We start from the raw sequence: 15590 nt of genomic DNA, 5'->3' as shown, positions 1-15590 counted from the left end.
CTTCAATATTCATTTTCTGAAGTTCTAATATCCAATATATAATTGTATTTAGACTTAGGGACCTTAAAAAGGCTAGAAGGGAGTTGGTTGATATAGCCAAGGTGCTGAAAGAAAAAATATCAACCAAAAATATGGTATCCAGAAAAACTATTTTTCAAAAATGAAGGAGAAATTAATATTTTCTCAGAAAAACAAAAGCAGAGGAAGTTCATTTTCACTAGACCTCTTCTACAACAAATGCTAAAGAGATTTCTTCAAATTAAAATGAACCAATAACAGAAGACAACACAAAGTCATACTAAAATATAATGTTCTCCAGTTGGGGCACCAGGGTGGCTTAATCTGTTAAGTGTCTGACTTGGGCTCAGGTCATAATCTCACAGTTCGTGAATTTGAGCCCCATGTTGGGCTCTCTGTTGTCAGTGCAGAGCCCTCTTCAGATCCTCTGTCCCCCTCTCTCTGCCCTCACCTCACTTGTGAGTGCATGCTCTCTCTCTCTCTCCCTCTCTAAATAAAAATAAACTTAAAAAAATATTAAGTTTCTCCAGTAAAGATAAATACATGAGCAAATATTCTAGCCTGTACTACTGCAATATTAGTACGTAAAACTTAAATGACAAAAACATAATAAAAAAACTATAAATCTATGTTAAGGGTATATAAAGGTGTAATCTGTGACATCAATAAAATAAAGTATGTCAGGGGGGCTATAAAGGAGTGGAAGTTTGGTCTGCAACTGAAGTGTTATCACATTAAAATAGAATGCTATAACCTTAAGATGTTTTATATAATTGCAATGGTAACCATAAGGAAAGCATCTACAGTCTACACACAAAATAAGAAAGAATTCAAAGTATATCACTATGAAATTCAATGAAACACTAAGGAAGGGAGGCAGAGCGAGAAAAAAAGAGCAACAAAAAACTATAAAGCAGACAGAAATCAACCAACTGGTAACAGTAGTTCTTCCCTGCAGTAATTACTTTAAATGTGAATGGATTAGGGGTGCCTGGGTGGCTCAGGTCATGATTTTGTGGTCCATGAAATCGAGCCCCATGTCAGGCTCCCTGCTGACAGCTCGGAGTCTGGAGCTTGCTTCATATTCTGTGTTGCCACCGCTCTCTCTGCCCCTCCCCTGCTCACGTTCTTTCTCTCTCTCCCCCCACCAAATAAACATAAATAAATAAAACATAAATCAAAAAATATAGATTGGTTCAATTGCATTTAAAATAAAAAAAAAACAGGGGGTGCCTGGGTGGTTCAGTTGGTTAAGCATCTGGCTCTTGATTTCTGCTCATGTCATGATCTCATGGTTCATGAGATGGAGCTCCATGTAAGGCTCTGTGCTGACAGCATAGAATCTGCTGAAGATTCTCTCCTTCTCTATCTCTCTGTCCCTCCCTAACTCGTGCTTGTGCACATGCACACACTCTCTCTCAAATTAAACATACAAAATAAAATAAAATAAAATAAAATAAAATAATAAAATAAATAACAGGATCCAACTATATGCTGTCTCTAAGAGATTCACTTTGTGCCTAAGGACTTACATAGGCAGAGAGTAAGGACAGAAAATGATTTTCCATGCAAATGGTAAACAAAAGACAGCACAAGTGGCTATACTTTTATCAACTAAACTTTAAATAAAACACAGTTACAAAAGATATAAAAACATTCTATAATGATAAAAAGTCCTATTTACGAGGAAGAAATAACAATTATACTTATTCACCAAACCTCAGAGTTCATATATATATGACACAAATATTGACAGAACTGAAGGGAAGGATAGTAACGCAATAATAGGACGATGCTGCCATATCTCATGTTCAATACCAGAGGAAGCGATCTGAGAGAACATCAATAATAAAATAGAGAACTTAAACAATACACTAGACACATGGGCCTAACAGATATAAAAAAGAGCACTTAACCCAACAATAGCAGAATATACATTCTTCTCAAATGTACATGAAACATTCTTCAGGACAGACCATAAGTCATGCTACAAACCAAACCTTCAGTAAGTAAAGATTTAGTTTAATTCCATTATGATCAGAAAATATACTTGATATGATTTCAATCAACACAAAGAAAATGGAAAATCCACAAATATGTATAAATTAAACAACACACTCTTCCACAATGAATGGGTCAAGGAAGAAGTCATAAGGATAGTATCATATCCAAACAAAAAGTCTCAGACCAACTGAAGACTAACCACATGCTCAGACGTTAGGACAGTATATCACTGATGAATGTGCATGCCTGTTTTACTTCTATTCTTCTTTTTTTAACAAGTTAAAAATTTATCCAAACTCATATTTTTATACCACAAATACAACATATATGACACAGTTTGTATATATATACATTTACAGACAGTGTCTTAGTGCTAATGGTGGTAAATAAACTTTTAAGTAACCTTAAAATATTTTAAAGCAAAAATTAAAATATAATATACCAAAACTTATGGAATTCAGCCAAGGTAGTACTGAAAGGGAAGTTTATAGATGTAAATGTGTACATTTAAAAAGAAAAAAAATATTTCAAATCAACAACCTAATTTCGTACCTCAACAAATTAGAATAAGAAAAAAAAACCTAAATCTAAAGTTAGCAGAAAGAAGGAAATAATAACTATGAGAGCAAAAATAAATGAAACAGAGGATAGAAAAAACAATAGAAACAAATCAATGAGGGAGTTTTACTTAAATAAACTCAGAATAAAAGAGGAGACATTACAACCAATGCCACAGAAATTAAAAGGATTATAAGAAAATGCTATGAGTAATCGTCATCAAGTTGGATAACCTAGAAGTGGATAAATTCCTAGAAAAACACAGCTTATTAGGATTGAATCATAAAGAAACAAACTCTAAGAAGACTAATAAGTAAAAAGATTAAATTCATAATTAAAAAATCTTTCAATAAAAAAAAAAAAAAGCTCTGGACCAGATGTCTTTACTGGACCACTCTCCCAAACATGTAAAGAATTAAAACTAAATTTTCTGAAACCTTTCCAAATATTTGGAGACAAAGGAACATTTTCAACTTCATTCACCATGGTACCAAAGCCAGACAAAAATAGTAGAATAAAACTACAAACCAATACCCCTGATTCCATGCAAAACCTCAACAACATACTAGCAAATAAAATTCAACAGCACATTAAAAGGATTATGTACCATAACTAAGTGAAATTTACTCCTGGAATGTAAAGATGGTTCAATATAGGAAAACCAATCAATGTAATGCACTATACTAACAGAATAAAGGACAAAAACCAAATGATCATCTTAATTGATGGAGAAAAATCACTTCACAAGATTCAACACTCATATATGATATAAAACTACAAGCTAGGAATAACATAACAAATATAACATAATGAAGGTCATTTATGATAAGCCCACAGCTAAAAACTCAATGGTGAAAAAACTGGAAGCTTTCCCTCTAAGACCAGGAACAAAGCAAGGATGAAATCCTTACCACTTTCATTCAATATAGAATGAGAAGTCCTAGCCAGAGAAATTAGTCGAGATACAAAGGCATCAAAATGGGAAAGAAAGAAGTAAAATTATCTCTGTTCACAGATGACATCATCTTATAACCTAGAAAACCCTAAAGATGCCACAAAAAATGTTAGAATAAACAAATTTCTCAAAGCTGCATGATACAAAACCAACACACACAAATCAGTGATACTAATAATGAACATCCAAAAAGGAAATTAAGAAACAATTTCATTTAGCATAGCATAAAGAAGAATAAAATACTTAGGAATAAACATAACCAAGGAGGTAAGAAAGATTTGTACACTGAAAATTACAAAATCTGAAAGAAAAGGAAGAAACAAATGAATGGAAATATATCTAGTGTTCATAAATTAGAAAACTTAATGTTCAGATGGTCTTACTACCCAAGGTGATGTAAAAATTCAGTGCAAAATTCCAGTGATACTTTCTGCAGAAATAGACAAATTCATCCTCAAATTCATATGTAACCCCAAGGACCCCAAAGAGGCAAACAATCTTGAGGAAGAACAAAGTTGGAAGATTCACACTTTCTGATTTCAAAACATAACACAAAACTAAAGTAATAACAACAGTGTGATACTGGCATAAAGACATACAAATATATCAGTGGAATAGAGAGCCCTCGTATATATGGTAAATGATCTTCCACAAAGGTGCCAAGGCCATTCAATGAGGAAAGGATCATTTCCAATAAATACTATTTGGAAAACTGGACATTCACATACAAAAGAATGAAGTAGTTTTTTCTCTTATGCCATGTACAAAAATTAACTAAAACTGGATTAATGACTTCAATGTGTGATCTAAAACTATAAAATTCCTAGAAGAAAACATAGGAAAAAAGCTCCATGACAATGGACTTGACAATGATTTCTTGACTAGGACACCAAAAGCGTAGGCAATGGATACAAAAATGGACAAATGGGACTATATTAAACTTAACATTTGTGTATCAAAGGACACACTCAACAGAGTGAAAGGCAACCTATAAAATGAAACATTGCAAAATCGTATATGTAAATTGTCAAAATACAGAATATAGGAAGAATTCTTACAATGCAACAACAAAAGAAATCAAGTAACCCAATTAAAAATAGGCAAAGGACTTGATTTTCTCCAAAGATGGTATATAAGTGACTAAACAAGCATATTACATGCTAACATCACTAATCATAAGAGAAAGGCAAATCAAAACCACAATGAGATATCACCATATACCCATTATGATAGTTATTTAAAAAACAACAACAGGGACACCTGGGTGACTCAGTCAGTGTGGCTTCCAACTTCAGCTCAAGTCATGATCTCACAGTTTGTGAGTTCGAGCCCTCCATCGGGCTCACTGCTATCAGCACACAGCCCACTTCTGATCCTCTGTCCCCTTCTCTCTGCTCCTCCTCCCTCCCTCTCTCTATCAAAAACAAATAAACATTAAAAAAACAGAAAATATTAGGGATGTAGAAACATCGGAACCTTTATGCACTGTTGGTAGAATTGTGAAGTGGTACAACTCCTCTGAAAAACAGTATGGAAGTTCTTTAAAAATAAAAAATAGAACTAACATATGATCAGGCAATCACACTTCTGGAAATATGTCCACAAGGATTGAAAGCAGGGTTGCCGAGAGATATTTTTATACCCATGTTTACAGGAGTACCATTCACAATCATTATGACACTAAAGCAAACCAAATATCCATCAGCAGATAAATGGACAAACAAAATCTGGTATATTCAAACAATGGAATACTATTCAGCCATGAGAAAGAAGGGCATCCTGCCATTTGCAACAACATGGGTGAATCTTGAGGACATTGTGCTAAGTGAAATAACCCAGTCACAAAACAACTTAACAATGAAGTATCTAAAGTAGTCGAATTCACAGAAACAGAACGTAGACTGAATGGTCATTACAGGATCTGGCGAGAGGCAGAAAAAGGGAGTTGTTTAATAGGTACAGAGTTTCAGATTTGCAATGAAAAAGTTCTGGTGATCTGTTTCACAACAATGTAAATATACTTAACAATACTTTAACTGTGCACATTAAAATGGTTAAAGTGGTCAATTTTTTTTAACACAATACAAAATTAACATCCTACATCCTATATAGAACTGTAATCTCCAAATTTTGTTTGTCTTTCCCTTCCATCTGCCTTCCCTCACATATATACATATATTCATAATAACATTTATATACTAATATTTAGCTAATGTCTCAAGGTGCAATATACACATATAAGGGTTATATGTAATGAATAGTGAATGGTGTGTCTAAGTCTGTATTTTCAAAAGCATTGTTGATAATTTTAATTTTCAAAATTTTGGCCATATATCAGCTCTAATGAGATCATCATTTTATTTATTTTATAATGTGACTTGCAAAGAATTTATACTAAAATAAAAAGTATCGGCCATTCCCTTATTGGTTCCTTATGCTTGTATGATTAACATTATTTCAATTTGAAAAAAAATTGTGCAAGAATATTTAAAGCTACTTTTTCATCTTGCAAGGTGAATTTATCAAAACTAAATATCACTATAAATCCACTCAAATGATCACATGTATATTGCAATATGAAGCAATACAATGAAGGCAAATGGACAGGTGTACCAGTGTCCATCCCTCCACACTGCAAAACTCCCCCTTTTCCCAAAGGATCGCTCAGGTGCTGTTGGTGACAGATGACTAATGGTCTGACCTCAGGACCTTTGACAGCACTAGAGTTATTAATCAATACATTAAAAAGTGATTAAGCTTAATTTTCCTTTTAGATGGAAAATTAATATACATATTTTAATATTTCCTTCTTGTGCAAGTTTCAAGGTCTACCTTTTTTTAATATTAAATACATTTTTAGTCTAGGCTTGTCATTTCTTCAGTAATATTGTACCTAAAAACAATGAGCAGGCTTCTTATCTGTTTGATTCCTATCAGTTTCATTCTTATCGGTAACCAACATTCTTTCCTATAGTTCTCAAATCTGCAGTTTTTTGTTCTCAAACCACCCCTCTCCTATCATGTCCTCTGCTTTCTCAACTTAATGTATAAGAACCTGTAATCATGTGGATTGGTTGGCATTGATGGGATGGAAACATCATTAATCTGATCTTTGCTGCAAAATCAACTCTTTTTTTGACAGAGAAATCTTAGTGGGTGTTCATCTCTTGAAACCATTTTTAAACATCTGTCTCACTCTTTTAAGTCCATAAACAATAGCTTTGCCTACTCCTGACATCTGACCTCCCCTATATCACCCCATCTCTGCCTGACTCCACCCAATTCTTGCCTCACCTTATCTCTTGTAACACACTGGCAAAAAGCGACCAATAATGGCCAACATATCCTAAAAAAAAATGTTTCCCCCAATTGCTTCCTAGAGCTATATGCTTGGAGATAGGTGGTTTACCTTCCATGTTACTCATGGGAGAGTTTTACCAAGTGTTTTTACAACTCTGTAACATGAACCATCAGATTCTCTGTCTCTTATATTAGGCTCTTTTCCATGTCACCTGTCTCCTAATTGCTAACCCAGGGCCATGTATTAAGCAGAACTCTACTCCAATGTACCATTTCCATATCAGGTAATGTCATCCTACCTGCTACAAGAAACAACCCCAAATCTCAGTGGCTACATTCAGGAAAGGTTTATGTCGTACTCTAATTATGTTAGACGGCAAGTTTGAGGAAAGGGATACTATCAACTCCATGAAATCACTGAGAAATCTAGGCTTCTTGTATCTACTGGTCCTACCCTTGGCATTTTCCCCACTCAGCTGGCAGCGGGAAACGAAGTGGTTAGTTATGTATATTTTGTTATAGACCAAACCTAATATGGGTATACGTTACTTTCACTCCCAAGCCACAGCCGTATTAACTGCAAAGGACACTGAGGAATGTGGTCTGGCTGAGTATCCAGAAGAAAAGGCAGCTTGAAAAACAACAGTCTCCTCTTCAGCACATGAGTGAGTGGAATTGGCCCCTAAACTGGTTCCCTGCCTTTACTTTTGCTCTCCCATGATTCTTTTTCTTTTAAGTTTATTTATTTATTTTTGAGAGAGAGAGAGAGAAAGGGAGAGAGAGAGAAAGAGAGAGAGAGAATTAATGAGAGGGGAGAAAGACAGAGAGAGAGAGAGAATCACAAGCAGGCTCTGCACTGTTACTGCAGAGCCAGATGCAGAGTTCAAACCCACCAACTGCGAGATCACGACCTGAACTGAAACCTAGAGTCAGACGTTTAACCAACTGAGCCACCCAGGCACCCCTCCTATAATTCTATTTTCAATTCAACAGCAGTTTTTTTCACATGGTTCTTCAACACCCCACAATAATGCCTCATTTTATTTGTAGTAAAGGCAAAGTCATTACAGTGGCCTATCGTGCCCAACATGTTCTGGCCTCCGTACGTCTCGGGCTCCATCTCCACAAATTTCTCCCAATCTGCACCTGACACAGTGGACACATAAATGTTCTTAAATGTCCTCAAATGGGACAGGTGCAGCCTGGCCTTGACGTGTTTGTACTGGCCTTAAGGATTCTTCTTCTAAACATCTGCATGACTAAGTTCAATATTTCCTTTAATTTTTCTCAAATGTCACCCTCTCAATGAGGTCTGTGCCCAACTCCCAATAATACCTGAATTCTAGCATCCAATATACCTTCCATGGAAGGTACCATACAGTTCCTTCTCTCCCTGCTATGAAGCAATTGACAAAACTATACTTTCTGGTTGATGCTCTTATGGTTGGAAGGGACCATATGACAGTTCTTGTCAATGACCTTTGGATGGAACTGAGATGTGGTCCTTCTTGGCCAGAGTAATTCACCACCTGGCCAAGCAACCACCTGGCCAAGACTCTGGGCTCTCTTTTCTTCTGGCAAGCCAATGGCTGATTTAAACCACAGAACTTGTAGCCTTTCTGACTACAGACTGCTTATTTGTTAAATTTACCACTCCACTCTGTCTTCCATGGCAAGAACAGGAGTTTAAGGGGCAGGGATCTCTATCTGTCTTATTTATTACAATATCCCAAGTTCTCAAAATAATGTCTGTTATATATTAGACGTTCACTAAATATTTATCAAATTGATGAATGAATATATGAGAGCCCAAAAATTATATTCTACTGGATGAAGAAATCAAAAAAAAAAAAAAAAAAAAAAAAAAGAAAGGACACAGAATAGGCAAGAAAAGTCTCCAAGGGATAATTGCAGACAATGAAAAGGTAAAACATAAAAAGTCAGTCTAAATACTTAATTATCTCACACACAGACTAGATGAGTATATACAGATATATTTTATAAAGAACACCAGAAATACATCCATATGTTTAACCAGGTTTATTTTTAGGTGTACAACTTGTATTTTCTTTACTTCTCTAATTTTACCAAATTCTAATTATTAATACATAGCACTATACAAACCTAAGGAGTTGAAACTTAAGAATATCTAGGTATATAGTATCTTCCGGTTTTAGTTGGATACCTACATACAATATTTCTCAGTTCCTGTTATAGTTTGATTTAACCATGTGCCTAAACTGGGGCCAATGGGATATAAATAGAAGCAATGAAACTCGAGATAATGTCCTTAAAGAAGCTTTTCTAGGAATCTGTGTATTCCTTTATTTTTTAAGTTTATATATTTTGAGAGAGAGAGAGACCATGCATGGGAGGGGCAGAGAGAAGGACAGAGAGAGAGAATCCCAAGCAGGCTCTGCACCATCAGCATGGAGCCTGATGCAGGGCTCGAAACCACGAAGCAGGAGATCATGACCTGGCTCAAAATCAAGAGTCAGACACTCAACTGACTGAGCCACCCAGGCACCCCTCTGCATATCCTTCCTAACCCCTAGGTGAGAAATGTCAAGCACTGTAGTGGCTGGTTGACATTGACAGAGCTGTCCTGCCATCCCTTCTCAATTCCCCTTTGGATTCATGATACAAGAGAGAAATCAATTTCTAACTTATTTTACTCACTAAACTTTATAGTCTGTTATAGCAACTTAGCTGTTATTCTAAACACCACTAAATTCAAGGAGGAGGGGACTACATGGTTGGCTTATACTATTTTTTTGTTTAACATAAAGACAAAGATATTTCCCCATTTCTTTCTCTTTGTATGTGACTATTTATAAAAACTATCATAATGTGACTCTCCCTTTTCTGAAGAACAATATTTGTTAAAAATAAACAAAAGTTTTCAAAATCTTGCATTATTATGCAGATGCAATAGTATAATATGTGTAAATATTTGCATAAATGTATATGCATCTTTATTGCGACAAATCGTCAACAGTTAACACAAAAATTCCTAGGCAAAATTTTCTATGTAGAAAAATAGGATACAAAGAAATCTTATTCATACTAGCTCTTTTCATCAACACCCAGTACAAAACTAATGAATATCTGTATAGATAAAAATATGACACTTCTTTCATCACAAAAGGGTAACTTTTCAGCCAACAGTGTTAGTTTTACTTAAGATACATCCTTTGTTACACTTCAGTATAGCATGGGAAAATGCATATGGGGAATGCTCTACGAAAGCACACCAAGTCCATACTTTGTATGATTATATTTATAAACCTTTATTTTAGATCAATTTGGTACAAGTTGTTTTCATTGTACAGGACAGGATCTGATTAAATTGGTTTTGTTCTATAAATGCATAGCTTGGTTTATTTCCTGAACTCTGTCTATGATTTGCATTCCGTGGTCCCTGCTGTTCACTGACACCTACCGTAATACAATCATATCCCTCTAGTTTTGTTCTATTTCTTTTCTTACCTCCTCTTAATTACCCCTTTTGTACCCCTTGTCTATGGTCTCTGTGTCTCTAATACATGGAGGTACTAATTTCACAACCCCCAAGGCTTGTCAGGTTAAAGATTAATGAGCAGACTATACTCACAGGCTTTGGAAAGGTTAAGCATAATTACAAATGGGTATTTTATGCAATGCTGGAGATGTGCAAGCTGTTTTTTAAAAAAGGGCAAGAAAAAAGGTAATGAAACTTATGGGATTCATGTCAACTATTGTATTCTCAAAAAAAAAGTCTTGTTAAAATGAGAAATTAACATACTAACTAAAAGGGCTTGTTAAATTCTACCCTTTGTTTTATTCACGATTAAAACACGTGCACACACACACACACATACACACACGGTAAAAAATTTAGGTACAGTTACAGGCCTGTACTATCACTGACTTTTAATTTTACTTTTTCCTTATTGTGAAAAATTACTTTTTGATATTTAGACTAAAAGGAAAAGTTATGGTTTGAAATAAATACAGTAGCTAAGCATTGCTACTGGAGAAATTAAATAGCATTCAGAGAGGGAATACGTAGTTTCCACTTGAAATTTTATAGCTCACCATGAAAAGAGCTACTTTCCACAGAAAAAAATAACTTAAACCTTCTTTAGAGGTTCAGTTACAAAATTACTGTAAAATATAAGCTGAACATCTGGCCATCTTAGCACCAGGGGGATGGAAGTAGGATTATAGTAATTAAAAGAAATCCAGTCAGTGTTTTACTAATTATAAAGTGTTACCAGGGTTAAAACATTCTTGTTTAAAAGTCAGAAATCCGTTGACCTAATTGGAGATGCTTTTTCCCAAAATGTTTCAGAACAAGGGAATATGCTGGAATTAACTTTTCTCAAAAGGAAAAAGAGATGGGGCGCCTGGGTGGCTCAGTCCGTTGAGCGTCCGACTTCGGCTCAGGTCATGATCTCACAGTTTCTGAGTTCGAGCCCCACGTCAGGCTCTGTGCTGACAGCTCGGAGCCTGGATCCTGCTTCGGATTCTGTGTCTCCCTATCTCTCTGTTCTCCCCCTGCTCACATGCTGTATCTTTCTCAAAAATAAGTAAAGATTAAAAAAAAATTTTTAAGGAAAAAGAGAGAGACAGAGAGAGAGAGAATATTAATCTCTGAATGTTGAGTTGAGAAGTAAGAGTATTTTGAGGTTTTTTTTGTTTTTTGTTTTGTAACAGAGATTAGACATTCCTAGTGTTAATTCATTTCCTTTTAGAGTGTTAGTCAAGCCCCTACTAAGGGCAGCCCCTGTACTTGTCTCCCATAATCCTCCACTTCTGGCACTCAGGGACATCACAACTGCACTCTCTCATATTTGCATCAAGATTTTTCTCGATCAACAAAATTCCAGCTTTTCCACAATGGGTTTGCCCCCAGAACACAGGTGTTATGAACACCACTGCTAATCCTAAACCAAAATGGGAAAGGAAGAGACTCCTATCAACATCGTCATCATTGGACATGTAGATGCGGACAAGTCTACCACTACTGGTCATCTGATCTCTAAATGTGGTGGGATCGACAAAAGAACTATCGAAAAATTTAAGAAGGAGGCTGCTGAGATGGGACAGGGCTCCTTCAAGTATGCCTGGGTCTTGGATAAACTGAAAGCTGAATGTGAACGTGGTATCACCACTGATATCTCCCTGTGGAAATTCGAGACCAGCGAGTACTATGTGACCATCACTGATGCCCCAGGACACAGAGACTTTGTCAAAAATATGATTACAGGCACATCTCAGGCTGACTGCTGTCCTGATCGTTGCTGCTGGTGTTGGCGAATTTGAAGCAGGTTGTCCAAGAAAGGGCTGACCCGTGAGCATGACCCATGAGCCCTTCTGGTTTACACACTGGGTGTAAAACAGCTTATTGTCGGTGTTAACAAAACGGATTCCACTGAGCCCCTCTACAGCCAGAAGAGATATGAGGAAATCGTTAAGGAAGTCGGCACCTACATTAAGAAAATTGGCTACAACCCCGACACTGTAGCATTTGTGCCCATTTCTGGTTGGAATGGCGACAACACGCTGGAGCCAAGTGCTCACATGCATTGGTTCAAGGGATGAAAAGACACCTGTAAAGATGGCAATGGCGGTGGAACCACACCGTTTGATTGCATTCCGCCACCTACTCATCCAACTGACAAGCCCTTGCGTCTGCCTCTCCAGGACGTCTACAAAATTGGTGGTATTGGTACTGTCCCTGTGGGTCGAGTGGAGACTGGTGTTCTTAAGCCAGGCGTGGTGGCCACTTTTGCTCCAGTGTTACAGCTGAAGTAAAGTCTGTTGAAATGCACCATGAAGCTTTGAGTGAGGCTCTACTTGGGGCCAACGTGGTCTTCAATGTCAAGAACGTATCTGTCAAAGATGTTCGTCGTGGCAATGTGGCTGCTGATAGCAAAAATGACCCACCAATGGAAGCAGCTGGTTCAGGATAATCACAGCTCAGGTGATTATCCTGAACCATCCAGGCCAAATCAGTGCCGGATACACCTGTGCTGGACCGTCACACAGTTCACACTGCCGGCAAGTTCGCTGAGCTGAAGGAGATTGACCGTCATTCTGGAAAAAAGCTGGAAGATGGTCCCAAATTCTTGAAATCTGCTGATGCTGCCATCGTTGATACGGTTCCTGGCAAGCCCATGTGTGTTGAGAGCTTCTCTGACTACCCTCCTCTGGAACATCTTGCTGTTCGTGACATGAGACAGACGGTTGCTGTGGGTGTCATCAAAGCAGTGGACAAGAAGGCAGCTGGACCTGGCAAGGTCAACAAATCTGCCCAGAAAGCTCAGAAGGCTACTTAACTGCCCCAATACCTGCCACTCCAGTCTTAATCAGTGGCGGAAGAACGGTCTCAGAACTGTTTGTGTCAATTGGCCATTTAAGTTTAATAGTAAAAGACTAGTTAATGGTAACAATGCATCGTAAAACCTTCAGAAGGAAAGGAGAATGTTTTTTGGACCATTTGTTTTTTTGTGTGTGTGGCAGTTTTAAGTTATTAGTTTTTAAACTCAGTGCTTTTTAATTTTTTTTAATGTTTATTTACCTTTGAGAGAAGAGAGAGAGCAAGCACAAGCAGGGGAGAGGAAGACACAGAATCCATAGCAGACTCCAGGCTCTGAGCTGTCAGCACAGAGCCCAACACGGGGTTTGAACCCATGAACCAGGAGATCATGACCTGAGCCGAAGTCGGATGTTTAACCAACTGAGCCACCCAGGCGCCCCTAAAATCAGTACTTTTTAATGGAAACAACTTTGACCAAAAATCTGTCACAGAATTTTGAGACCCATTAAAACAAAAGTTTAATGAAAAAAAAATTCCATTAATGCATTAAATTTTTAATCTCATTAAAAAAAGGGGAAAAACCCACCCTTTTAACTCCATTACTTCTTTATCTACCACACCATTTTATTCATTTTCTTTATAGCAGAATTCCTCAAAATACTTGTGTATTTTTCCAGTCTCTGATTCCTTGCTTCTCAATCTATTTTAAATTCTCTCCAATCAGACTTTCAAAATCACTCCAATTAACTGAAATGACTATTGTCAAGGTAGTCGATGGGCTCTCCAAATCCGTCATCCAATCTCTGTCCTCCTCTTCCATGGCTCATCAGCATTTGGCATATATAATTCCTTCCTTCTTGATACATTTCCTTCACTTGCCATGCAAGACATTTGCAAGGAACTGGCTTTACACATTTGCTCCACCACATTCTCCTTTTCTAGCTCCTAATCTTTGGAGTTCTTGCTGTTGTTTCAGGAATGGCCCAGCATAGTTCCTGAACATTTTCTGTCGTCTACCAAAGCTCTCTCCTTCAGTGAGCTAATCTAGGCTCATTTCTGGACTTATGACTGTTAGGCAAAAATTTTTACTGTCAACCAATCATTTATGTTCTCCCTCAAATTGCCCAGACCCCTCACAGTTACGTGAGTCTATTGGGTTGGCCATCATCAACAGGAATGTCTATCTCTTCTAGGCAAAGCATCTAAGAGTTGGTCTGACATCTTCCCGCTCATGATGGTGGTAATACCTGGTGACAGTGACGGCCTCATATTGGAAGAGTGGAGTTCTGGGATGGAACTGACTTTAATGTCCGAATCCAGTGCTTGGAAATGAGCTGCTCCAAGAAGAGTGTTTGGATAACAGACCTTGAACAAGAAATAATGCTTTTTTTTTCTTTAAGCACAGGGTCAGCAAATTTTTTTGTGTGCAAAATGACAGATGATAAATATTTTAAGCTTACAGCCATACCATCTCTGTTGCGGGTATTGATTCTACCATTACAGAGAGAAAGCGGCCATACACAAACTGTAAATAGGTGTGGCTGTGGTCCCAATAAAATCACACTTACCAAAAAGGGTGGTGGCTAAGTTTGGCCTATGGACCATTGTTTGCTGAGCTCTGCTTTAAGCCAGTAAGATATGAGGGTTTCCTTGCTATCATAGCATATAGCTTGGTCTATACTGATTAACACAACTTTCAGATTTATGTGGTCATTCCAGACCTCCAGGCACACATATGATTGCCAAAGGGTCTTAACTGCTTTCCTCCGTTGTATTTTGTTTTTACCCTTTTCTCTCCTTCAAAGGTCAGTATCATATTATCAAAACATAAACTCGAACATGCCACTCTTTTGCTCAAAATTCTTCAATCGCTTTTTATTTAACAAATGTCTAAAATTCTTACAATAGCCTGGAAATAGGGTAACCATTCATTCCAGTTTGCTAGGGCAGTGCTTAGATATAATCATTAGGCTTATCTCCTTTCACTTTCAAAAGTGTGATGGGTTATATTAAACACAAATTTATAAAGGGGGTTGTGCCTGGGTGGCTCAGTCGGTTAAGCATCTGACTTGATACCAGCTCAGGTCATGATCTCATGGTTCGTAGGATTGAGCCCCACATCAGGCACCATGCTCACAGTGCAGAGCCTTCTTGGGATTCTCTCTCTCCCTCAACTCATGCTACTTTTCTCTCTCAAAATAAATAAACATTTCTTAAAAAGTGTGAGGATTTAGCCCTGTAATACCTCAATAACCTCATTTACTGCTATTTTCTAATCTTTCATACTGTGCCAGCCATATTGGCCTCCTGGCTATTTCTTGAACACACAAGACACCATTCAATTTTAGGACTTTTTATATATGCTATTCCCATTTTTTTGTATGTTCTTCCCCAGAAATACACTTAGATTCCTCATTATCTTTGCACCCTTCCATAAATGACACTTTCTAA

At 37.1% G+C, this 15590-nt stretch overlaps 1 pseudogene; it reads left to right on the top strand.

The window, feature by feature from the left end:
* Nucleotides 1-11648: 11648 nt before the first annotated feature.
* Nucleotides 11649-13308, top strand: LOC125934181 (elongation factor 1-alpha 1-like; annotated as a pseudogene).
* Nucleotides 13309-15590: the final 2282 nt, after the last annotated feature.

This window comes from Panthera uncia (assembly GCF_023721935.1).
Source record: "Panthera uncia isolate 11264 chromosome A1 unlocalized genomic scaffold, Puncia_PCG_1.0 HiC_scaffold_16, whole genome shotgun sequence".
Classification (NCBI taxonomy): Eukaryota; Metazoa; Chordata; class Mammalia; order Carnivora; family Felidae; genus Panthera; species Panthera uncia.
The sequence above is the reverse complement of the archived record's forward strand: the minus strand, read 5'-3'. Positions and strand labels throughout refer to the sequence as shown.